This window comes from Macrobrachium rosenbergii, chromosome 35, assembly GCF_040412425.1.
Source record: "Macrobrachium rosenbergii isolate ZJJX-2024 chromosome 35, ASM4041242v1, whole genome shotgun sequence".
Classification (NCBI taxonomy): Eukaryota; Metazoa; Arthropoda; class Malacostraca; order Decapoda; family Palaemonidae; genus Macrobrachium; species Macrobrachium rosenbergii.
This window is the reverse complement of record NC_089775.1, coordinates 2,805,216-2,817,188: the sequence shown is the minus strand read 5'-3', so window position 1 is coordinate 2,817,188 and position 11,973 is coordinate 2,805,216. Positions and strand designations below refer to the sequence as shown.

The 11,973-nt window shown below is 35.8% G+C and overlaps 1 long non-coding RNA gene across 1 annotated transcript; it reads right to left on the bottom strand.

Annotated features, from left to right (window-relative positions):
• Nucleotides 1-709: 709 nt before the first annotated feature.
• LOC136856334 (uncharacterized) lies at nucleotides 710-10,980 on the bottom strand. The gene is made up of 5 exons (XR_010858312.1): nucleotides 10,860-10,980; nucleotides 9,126-9,245; nucleotides 8,178-8,259; nucleotides 7,425-7,516; nucleotides 710-4,696 (listed from the first exon to the last, which is right to left on the bottom strand). It is a non-coding gene; the product is annotated as an uncharacterized lncRNA (long non-coding RNA).
• Between the last annotated feature and the right edge of the window lie 993 nt (nucleotides 10,981-11,973).

Genomic DNA, 11,973 nt, shown 5'->3' with positions numbered 1-11,973 from the left:
GCATTTAGGGATTAGGTCAAGTGGGTTATTCTCACATGAATGTGACCAATATGAAGATGGAGTAGTATTATATCAATGTAGCATTATTTTTGCAATAAAGACCAACATAAAACAAGAGTATGTTTAAGTTGTTTCAATTTGTTAGTCATATTCCACAATGCCACTCGTGGTTAGCCAAATCATTCACTGTGTGACGGTGGACCCACTTGTGGAAGGATACAAGTAAAGGGTTTGTGTATACAAAAATGGACACTAGTTTTTCCCGAACCAGGTGAAACAAACCTAAAGAGACCAAGAGAGCTCCTAAGATATAGATGCATAGAGAAACATTAGGCTCCATGGGCAAAAAGGACCAGAAACTGGCCTACAGTACAACCCTGCCAAAACAAGTGGATAACTTTGTCAAGGTGTGATGCACGAAAAGTAAGTAATAATATGTACTACTGATAGGAAAGTTACAAGGGATATAAAACGATGCAGAAGCTGTTGGACATGGGGAATCAAAGTAACATCTCTATAGGTTGTCCATCTCGAGAGAACAGTCAGCGAAAAAAATCGTATCAAAACGGAACCACAAAAACTTTCATAATCTGGAAGTGAACTTTGCTAAAACAATAAAACAGTTTTAACAAATCAGACTAATTGTTTAACCAGACCACTTGAATTGAATATACAATTTAGGCCAAAGGGCAAGAACTGGGACCTATGGGGTCATTCAGCATTGAAACAAACTGAAACAAATTGACAGTAAAAGTTCTGAATGGTTTAACAGGAAAACCTCACAACTGCACTATGAATCAGTTGTTAAGAGGTTGGAAGTTCAGATGGAAGAAATAGAATATGAAAGGAGGTACAGTAAAAGGAAAGAGCGGTTGCAGCCAAAAACCCAAGTTGACATTCGCAACTCTCCCAAGGCTGGCCTGAAGAGTCTGTTCTTGAAGAACATATTAGCTTTCATACAATATCACAAATTCTTAAAACTTCATGACCAGTGACGGAGAATGTTGACGTTGCAGAAACAATTTCTCTGCAAGATTTGTTTCCAATACTTGATAAAAGTATAAATGTGGAATGTGCTCTTTGTTGATGTACATTGAAGGATTTGGTCATGCAGGTTATTCAGAATATAAATATGGGGAACAAAATAAGGCTAACTTGAAGACAGGATATATATATTACTTCAATGTGGTTATTTTTGGGATGAAAACCTCATAATTAAAAGCTGGTTTGTCTTAAATGATCAGATTTGAATAATGCAAGTTCCTGAAACTGCAATATACTAGTTGGTAAAAGCAAAAACCTGCTGTTTAATAGATCTTCCAGATTACCAATTCACTACTAAGAAGTACAACTGATCTGAATCCTACAGTGATATGCAGATATTCCATCACAGACCTGACAAACGAAGGACTAGGCATTGCCTAGCCTAAGTTTCCTGCCAGAAAAAGGCAGAGGGAATGTCACGAAGTCCAAGGAAAGTGGTGACTGTCATTGAGAAGGAAACTGAACTTGGAAACGTAGGAAGAACTGGAGAATGTTGCTCGATCCAGGATCTAAAGGATCTTTGGCTGGACACTCTCAGAGGCCAATATCCCCAAAAGGTTCCATTCCACTGTTAGAGAGAAAGGAACCATATAGCAACAGCTTTCCTATTCTTGAAGAACGAGTAATTGTGTGGTGCAAGATGACAATTTTTTAAACAGCAGGAATGAGTAACGGCAATAAATTTATGTATAATAAAAATGGGGTTACCTGTCCTGGAAAGGTGAACACCAGATACATGGTCACCCTGGGTTTTGGATCCCAAAAGCAGAAGAATCACACTGAGAGAGACAGGAAGGATCTTATTCACCAATTCTTGAGCATAACTATAATGACTCCAGTGAGTTTGGTGTGGTGGAAAATTTGAGAAAAATGAATCTTGACAATAGGGACTGGAATAGAGAGAAGCAGCACAGGTTTCCCATGTGAGATATATCTAGGTACATATAAAAACAATGTCTAGTCCAGGTAGAAGCTATCAGAGAAGAAGGAAGTTGGGTCTCGTCTAGCTGACTGAAAAGCCATAAAAGTTGGAAATGTCTGAGATGGTGAAACCAGCGGGTTGCCATAAGGAAAGCTGGTAGGTGGTAGCAATGGTAGCTGTAGCATCTGAGCCTAAAAGCCTACTACGTTACCAACCTCTAACCAAATGAGATGACAAACAATTATTAATAATGTTTATCAAGATGATTATCAGTAACCCTGAGGGGCCCTTTATGCATGGAGCCAGCTACAAGGACCTAAAGTTTTTCCTTCTACAGTGGATTATAGTGTCTATGAAGTCAAACAATACATAAGGCTCAGTTAATGGGCTTCTGAATAAACCTCACCTCATACAAAACAATGAAAACATTTTGATAGAATTTTATACAATTTCCCGCTGTACAAAGAAATAATCTTAAAATCTCGAACAAAATACTTTCAAATACTTGATTCATTCTCGGCAGTTAACAAGTCTTCTAAAAACAGTAATTACTAACAAACTGCTTCTCATGTTCTTTGATGTTAGCAAAATGTACTCATGAGCCAACAATGTAAAGATTAAACTATCCCAAAATGCTGTAATTCACTCCTTACACAAAAAGAGACAAGGTAATATAGAAATGCTCTTTTACAAATGAAGACATTTAAAATAGTCCATGACAAAAATATAATTTAAGGTATTTTACAATTATACTGTACAGTAATTTAACAAGACCAAAAGACATTGTTTGACCCTCACAAACTTGCTTGAGGGTACATTCTCATATTACCACCTAGCCTGCAAGGTATGTTAATAGAAAATTTTAATTCTATTGAATTGTGGTTTTCAAAATCTTGTAACTGAGTAACTGAAAAATGAAAAATCTGCCACAATTTGTTCCCGTAACTTGACATTAAACAATTATTCGAAGAATATTTTCAACCTAACATTACAATTAGATTGTTCCTACTTTTAGTTTCTTCAAAGGAGAATTGAGTGCCAATGTACAAAACCCATTTGGGTACCTTAGAAATAGCCAAGAATGGACATATACAATTTTTTAAAAATAAATCACACTGTAACTGGTATTCCCCCCTATGGTAGATCAAAAACTATAGTCACCACTGTTGGCTAAGAACCAACCAAATTCAGGAACTTGAGACCCGAACAACGTCTTGCATCCTTCAATAAAGGATGTGGTTCGAGAGGGACATAAACAAGAGACTTCAGATTCTGGCAAACAATAGGTAGAAGATGATGACGGCAAAGGTTATGGGAAGAGAAGGGGTAAGATACTGATATGAATGAGGGATCAATGCAGAAAGTATCTCACGAGGTTACGAGAATCCTTCACGTGTAAATGAATCGCCTAAAAGATTTACCATTAAGGAACTGAACACGATTACATGAAAATACAGGCCTATTCAAAATGAGCAAATATTTCATACCCTAAGTGGCACAGACGTAAAAGCAATAATACCAATAAATATACATAAAAAGTACCTTCAAAGTATATAAATGTGAACAAGTAGGAGACAAGATGAAATGGTATAAGGCACTTTCAAAAAAGTATTATAAAGATGGGACCAGAATATATGTAGGGGCTAAGGCAACTCATTACAATAATGTGTACGTACAGAGGAGGAAGACGGCTGAAACAAAGTGTACTAAAGTACAGGTAGTAGATATTCAAAGTTAATGAAAAGAAGTTACATGTGAGTGTATCTTGGAAAAGCACTGAACAGGGTATCTACACCAGCCATTAGGCGAGGACATGAAAGACCCATTGAACAAGCACTGTTATTTCATTAACATGCAATAACTTCGAGTGAATGTTGTGGATGATAGAAGAATTTGAGAAAACTGTGTCCACCACTGATCAGCACTGAGGCCATCACCATTAAATCACAGTCAGAGAGGAAGTTACGGAAATGAATAAAGGAAAGTTGATGACTGAGAATCAAAGCAAACATAACTAGGCATGGAACGAACCACATGGGAGTTCGAGATGAAAATGCACAAATTATAAGACGAGAAAACTCTGTGTATCTAACCTCATGTGAGGAAAACCTGACTTAAAATATGTGATGATGAGTAAAATACAAGCCTGGAAATGATTCCAAAGTGACCATTTATAAGATAAACAAACTTTCCATCTTAGGACTGGGCTGGATTAGATCCAAGGTGAAGGTATAACCTGGGTCCCTGGGCAATATACATGGTTCTAATGATTCCCTTCGATGTCCCGTTGACCCTAAATGCAGCACCTGATCTTCATCGGTTCCCTTTTGTCTATTCTCAAATAGCTGTCTAACTTCTGTAATTTTACCTTCTTATTCAAGAACAAATCCTTGAGGGAAGTCTACAGAATAGTGACTCAATGAGCTCGTTCATTTACTTTGCTACAATAACGACCATCTGATTTTCTCGAAAGCTTAGAATCCAATCTCTATTAAGAGAACAGTGTTTATATGTTGTTTGAGACTGAGTGGGCATCCTATAAGCAATCTTTAACACTAAAAGATAGAGCAAATTAAAACCTATACTCTTATAAAGGACTTTTTTCAATCAAGGTTTTTGTTGCAGGCATAAGTGACTGGCAGGTTGAAGAATGAATCCAACTTGAAAAATCGTAGAACGAAAGCCGTATAACTTGCAGGCTGTCGTTGTGAGAAGGAAACTTCATGTTACCTGCAATGAAAGGAATAAGTATAAATTCAACGTCATAATTCGGATACTTTTTCATACAATAAAACGAAGCCATTGCAAAAAATAGTCTCGGCTTAACAGCTCGTGTTCTGACCTGAACTCTACTTTTCTGTAAATACCAAATTGAATAAGAACCACTTATGACAGGTTTCTTATATACTTATGTGAAACAGGATATAAAACATCTCTTATACAAACTATTAAAAAGGTTTCCAATATGGCCATTTTCAGAATACACAAACCTTTTGTTTCATCTTCACATAAACCCAAAAAGGAGCTATGAAGGAATAAAAAAATATAAAAAAATAATTTTCAAAACATGCTTTTATTAATATTCACAAAAAAGGGAAATGTAATTTTTTGAGACAACAGGATTTTCTTACAAGAAATATATTTTCCTATTTCTTGTGGCATTTCTTTCCATGTTTGACATCCAAATTTTTTTTTTAAAATCCTGGTGTCTGAAAAAATTATTTTTCACCTTTTTGTGCATTTTAAGAAAAAAGCATCTTAAAATATTGTTTTTATATATATTTTTTTTAACTTTATACTTTTTTGTTTTGACAGGAACTGTAACCAATTTATGACTGTAGCTAACGGAATTGATATCCTGTCGAGCCAAAGAAGGTTTGACAAATCCGAAGAGTTATTTACCGAAGATTTTCATACAAATCCTGAGATACTGGGAGAGGTCACTGCAGCGTAACTAGAGGTCACTGCTGACCTACTGATCATGTAAGGTTGTATTGTCACAGGGATTGAGTAAGCATACAAAATTTTAAGTCCATCAGATGAAGGGAACTGAGTTACAAGATTTGACCCACACAAACAGACAAAAAAGCAAGCTAAATAAATGCATACAAAAATTTTAATCAAATGAATGAGTATACTGTCCCTAGAAGGAGGGTAGCAATATGTACTTTTATTCTCCATTCAGTTTAAATTATATTTCTCATGATTTTCCTCTGAGAAATAACCAACAAAGGCATGACATTTCTATTGGTTACAATACTACATCACAGTTAACCACCTTCCTTCAAGGCAATGTTTATGGGCAATAAAATTCAATGTTTCAAGGTGCATAATGTCACCTATGTTCGGTATTATCAAAGATGGTGGTAAACTCAAATTGACCCTTAAAAGAAAACAACACAAACTTCTAGTGAATTTGTCATTCACACTAACAATAAACTTGGTCTTTAAACAAGTGATATTTTTCAATCCTCAATTGAGTTGCTATATTGACATACAGGTGTGAATCATTTATAACAACAGGACCAGGACACAGAAGTTGGAAAGATGAAGTTATACATCAAAATGGGTGTATGAAACTGGGGAATATTTTTCTTCTCCAAGTTTAGTAGAAACCATTAGAGTAATTCCCTATTATCCAAACCTTATGAAAATCACTTCAAACACATTCAAGCCCCTAACAGCTAAAATTATTTGAGATGCCACTGAGCTCAGGAATTGACACACCAAAATTTTAAATGGCTATTTGCAAATTAAAAAAATAAGTTCATTGATTATGACCAATGAGCATAAACCTGTTTACAGTCAACAAAATGTACAACAGGGACCAATTTGAGCTTCCATTATTTATTCAAGAACTTCTGCAAGAAATATGTACGTGCCAAGTTAAAGAGGACAAAAAACTTTGAATTCATTAAAATACTTCACCTTACACTTCAGTACAACCATTAAGCTGTAATCGCAACTTTTCCAAAAACTGAAAATCATTCAAACACGTTCAGCTTTTATCTTTTGTTAAGGGTGACACCAAACCTTTCAAACAAGTCAAACTAGCACATCATGATTAGTAAAGGGTAAAACCTTTTTTGCTAACAGGGGCCATTTACTCCTGAACTCTGCACACCTGATGTCTGCCAATCAAAGAGGACAATATGAAGGTGAGCCCTCGTATACAAGTACTGTAATGTTTGTACTCAATGTAGCCTCTTTGAAACACCTCAGAACAAGTGCCTGAGCACATCCTGACAGGAACTTTCACTTATTTAGGAAGGTTACTGTAAATAAGTTATACTCTCACACACACTGTTATGCAAAGTACGTATTAATACAAATATGTATAGCAGGTGTAGTATTTAATGTTTTTTCTCTCTAAGGCCCTAAACTTGTCCCTGGTGTCAAATCAAAACATAGGTCCCAAAGGACCATCTTGAAAAACAGAACATGTCTCGACTACCTTCAAATACAAACGATCACTATCTGCTACCGGCCACTTCTGGAATTCTGGTGGGTCAGAATACATAGCACATAGCCTCCCAACTGGCATCTCAATCATCTGGTTTGTACCAACCTATTCTGTCATATGTATTGAGCTAAAAACTGGGGTACTTTGGGCTTTCAGTACTTCAAAGTTTGGAGCAGATGGACTGCAAGATAAAAATCCAGAAATAAATGAGATGACAGACAAAGATCTAGAAGTGGAACTGGGAGAAAACTACCGAAGATTCCAGCGGAACTGTCAATATAATGACAGCTTGGATGGGATACAATTATAATCCTAAATAGTTTCGCCTGACCAGTGAGTACCCTCCTGCAGAAAGCTGCTTCAGAAAGTGGCATAGAATCCCCCTTGGGAGCAAGGTATAATCTAATCTATGCCTTAGGTTATAACATGCAATGCAATAACCTTGCAATGGACAATATATAAGGGCATTTTCATTTTAACAGCAACCATACTTACCAAACATTTTAGGATGCAACTTCGAAATTTCGGGTCAACCTCCACATGGAATTTGGCCGAAGGTCGATTCTCTTCTCAACTGGCTTAACCATCTGTTGAAAATGCAAAACTTTTAGTTATTCAAATCATTTATGCAATCAAGCTAACAAATTTAAAATACTGGCCATGACTGGGTCCCATACGTCACTCATGTTTTGTAACCTATGTATATTACAGTAGCAGTGGAGTCATTTCAGATTTTTATCAGGGGGGGGGGCAAAGGTTTGGAACTTAGGGTATGGGTGGGGTGGTAAGAGAAGTGCGCCCTATCAGCTGGTGGTAGGGGGGCACTGTAAGGGGTCCCCCGGAGAAATTTTTGGAAAATTGTGTGCATTTTGATGACATATTTTAAAGGCTACGGAGCAAACCAAGTTAGCAAGGGGGTCCCCCTTTTCGATAAGGAACAAAGTCCGTCAAGTAAAAAAACCACCCTATATCATGGCCTAACCCAGAATATTTTCTAAATATTCTCCAGCTAACAGCAATTTAAAATGGCTCCTAACCCAAACTAACCTGAACTTTACACTAACTTTCAATTTAAGAGATTTATTTTAAAATGCAACATTTAAATTAGTAACCACGCAAATAATAATGATGATAATGAATAAGTACATCAGTAAGTTGAGACTTTACACTATAGCCATTACAGTGGCCTCACTGATCTACAAAGCGTAAATCTTCAGGTACCTGTAAAAACATTAAAGAAAAACTTACTCTTTGCTACAATCATAATCGCTCTAAATCTTCAGGTCATCTCAGGCGTCAACTGTGAAATGACTGTCTCCCACAAGAACTCCTGCAAGAACAATATTCAGTTTTACAAACATATAATGTATGGGCTTGGGAACCATTTTAAGACTGACCAGTACAACAGTTAGTAAAACCCACACAATGACAATCTTAAAAAGATATGTTTCAATTCATATAAAATGAGCAACGTCTGTACAAGAGAGATTACAAATTGCAGAGGGTCACATTATAAACACGACGGTGGCTATTAGATAACAGCGTCAAATGGCTGGGAAATAAACTGCTAAGAACTCGCCAATGGAAAAGATTTTGACTCGTGACGAAAAATGCAATTAATTAGGAAATTACTGGAAAAAAAACCTTTATGTATTACCTACAGTGCACCACGTGAGGTGCACTGATTGCATACCCTTATCTCCCTCTACGGGGACCCAGGACCAGGTGGGATTTGGGCTGTAAGTGCCTATAATGGGAAAATCTAACAACTCACAGAGTAAACAGGTATTTCAAACATTATGCGATTCAGTATTCCTTTCGGAAATGAAAGTTGGTGGGTCCATAATCCATCCTACACAGCTGTCCAGCCTCTTGAACTTATCCTTGATCCAATCATAACCTCTCATTTACGTGCAACGCATTCGGGACAAAGCTTTTGAGATTAGGAACGTCACTTAGGGGTCTGGTAACCTTTTAGTCGTTAAGTCTGTCTGCACAGAGCCAGTGGTACTTCAAAATAATTTTTATTTAATGTCAGTGAATTTACTAATCAAATTATGATGATAATTCTGGTGTCAATTTGGAGTAAAATAATTGTACTTTATTCTGGTATGTTAAAAAAAATACAAAATGAAAAACCAAAAGTCAAAATTAGTGGATTAAAAATTTTTAAAATTTTGAATCAGTGAATCCTACCTGAACACTCGTCTGTCTTACAGAGATCCAACAACTCGATTATACTTTAAATAATGATAAACAGAAGGCCTCGGCTCATCAGATGCTTCATAGGTCTGGCCTTCCCACAATCGGACAAACCTGCAAAGTAACAACCACATCAGAGTATAGCCTACACTTACAGCCAGGCTATCCTAAAGAATCATCCCATAATATTTCTAGCCTAGGCTAACATGTACATATGTTTATCACTTCATCAGTGATTTATCAGCATAAATCGCTCTCTAAAGGTAGCCTGACAAAAAACTACGATAATGACGAATCTGATAAGGAAATAGTCTTCTAAGTCTATATCTGATATGTTGATAGAATACAAAGACTATTTGAAGATAAAAATAAATTACAATTTAAACATAAAATGGGAAGCTGACACGTGTTCAAACACAAAAGCGCTAACCCCCTATAGATCCCTAATGTGGAACCGAAGCTTAGATAGTGCAATCCTTGTGCCTTTTTAAAAAGTATACCAGCAAGTAGGGTAATTCTATACATTAGCTCCGCGCCCGTTTTTACCTTTTCAACTGATTATTTTTACACTTTTAGGTGCATCTGTTTGGTGTCGGCCAAATGGAACGTCCCTTCGCCGTGTTTAGTACTGGCCCGGGGAGGGTACCCATACGTTAACAAATTATTGCACTTGCTGGACGGGATATGAACCGTTCGAAACAGACGCAGCCGTGCTCTGTCTTGTGAAGATCGCGTATGGAAACCCCTTGTTGGATGGACTCCAGGGGTTAATTACAGGTTAATTACACTCGAGCGCCAAAAATGAAAGGTAAATTCATAATTAGCAACCAAAAAACCGTAAAAAAAGTCAAGTTTTAGCGCCGTCGGCCGCGCGGAGCTACTATGTAGTTCTACCGCAAGTAGTAGTATTAGTGATAAGCAGCTAACTTAACTACCTCAGAGTCGAAGCCAAATCAATTAGTGATCTATAAGTTACATAGATATATAGGCCCAATTCCTACTAGGTTAGTAGAACCAGATTCCTGCTAGCTAAGGTTAGGCTAATAGGCCATGATTCCTACTAGCCTGAGGCAAGATCAATAAGCTAAGCCCAGACAGTTACTAGCTTTACTTCAAGGGTAAAAGTCCCTGATTCCTACTACCCTAAGGTTAGGCTAATAGGCCCAAATTATCATCACCCTAAGGTAAGGCTAACTGCCTAGGGTCAGTCCTGGTATTAATAAGCTCAGATTCCTATATTCCAGAGTTAAGTCTATTAGGCACAGATTCCTAATGGCCTAAGTCAGGAACAGATTCCTACTAGCCTAATGTAGGGCTAACATTCCTAGATTCCTGCTAGCCTAGCCTTATGACGGGTCCTAGAAGCTATTATTTTTTTTCATGTTAATGGGCCATACTATAGTGGGTTAGGTTACTATCCTACACTAATCCTGTTGGTTATGTCCTTCAGGATTGACTAAACAAACAAAATCTTCCTTAAAAAACTGCAAAGGATAAGGCTGAAGCATCCTGAAGGAATAAAACCGCCATATTGGATTAAATAAAGCAATTATTTTAATTAATATGAGACAAAGTCAATCTGAGAGAGACCTGTGATTACCCTTAGGTACTCCACTAGAAAGCCGGCAAGTATTTTAGGCCTTTTTTAAGCGATTAGAAGCCATTTAAAACGTATATATGATATGGAATCACTAAAATAATTTATATTAATTATTATCTATGACTTACAGCACGATCACAGCAGGACAAGTGACGAAAAATGTAGAAAATGTGACACAAAATCCGGCGACATTTTGGACCGGTTGGGGAAGAAGGTGATCAGTATGACCAGATTCTTATTTCAGAAAATCCATCGCCATAAAAATTATCAATTATTTTTTCATAATTATTATACTTAATTATGCCTATATTAGTGTATTTATTTTTATATTGTGGTATTGTTTAGTATATAATTATTTAATGATGTTTTATTAGATATTTAAGGTATCTTACTGATTAAAATACTTATGATTTTGATTAAGGGAGAGATGATTTACTATGTCTGGTAGTACTGCTATACTTAAGCGTTCGTAATACTTATTTATATATATAAGTATTAAGTCTAAATAAAATTATAATATAATTAGCAATAAATCATTTTTAGCTCAATTTATTAAATTAAAAATGTACTTTTTGAGCAAATCTATAAGAATGGATATTGATTTTTTTATTTTTTTAACCATACTCGAATCTCTCTCTCTCTCTCTCTCTCTCTCTCTCTCTCTCTCTCTCTCTCTCTCTCTCTCTCTCTCTCTCTCTCATAAACAGGATTTGTGTAACGTCTACAATAAATGATTCTCTAATATACAATTCTCGAAACAAATTCTAATATTAATGTCTAATTCCAACCACACTCAAAATATGGGTATTTGATTTCAATCAGTTAGAACTATTATAAATAGTATTAAAAATATTTTTATAAACATTATTTCTATTACTTATATAAATATATATATATATATATATATATATATATATATATATATATATATATATATATATATATATAATTTAAATTAGTCTACGCTGCGATAATTGAACGGAATTTTAATTTAAAACTCGATATATATATTATTTAAATATTAAAATTATTTTAAACTGATTTACAAAAGCTTCGTAGCATGGAATTATATATAATTATATATTTAGATTTTTTATTTCGGGCTGAACTCCAAGCCATTATATATATATATATATATATATATATATATATATATATAAATAGCAATGCTACATTGGCTACTCTGCCCGAAAAATATGTCTGTGCCCAATTCTAGGGGGGGACGCAGCCCCCTAGAACCCC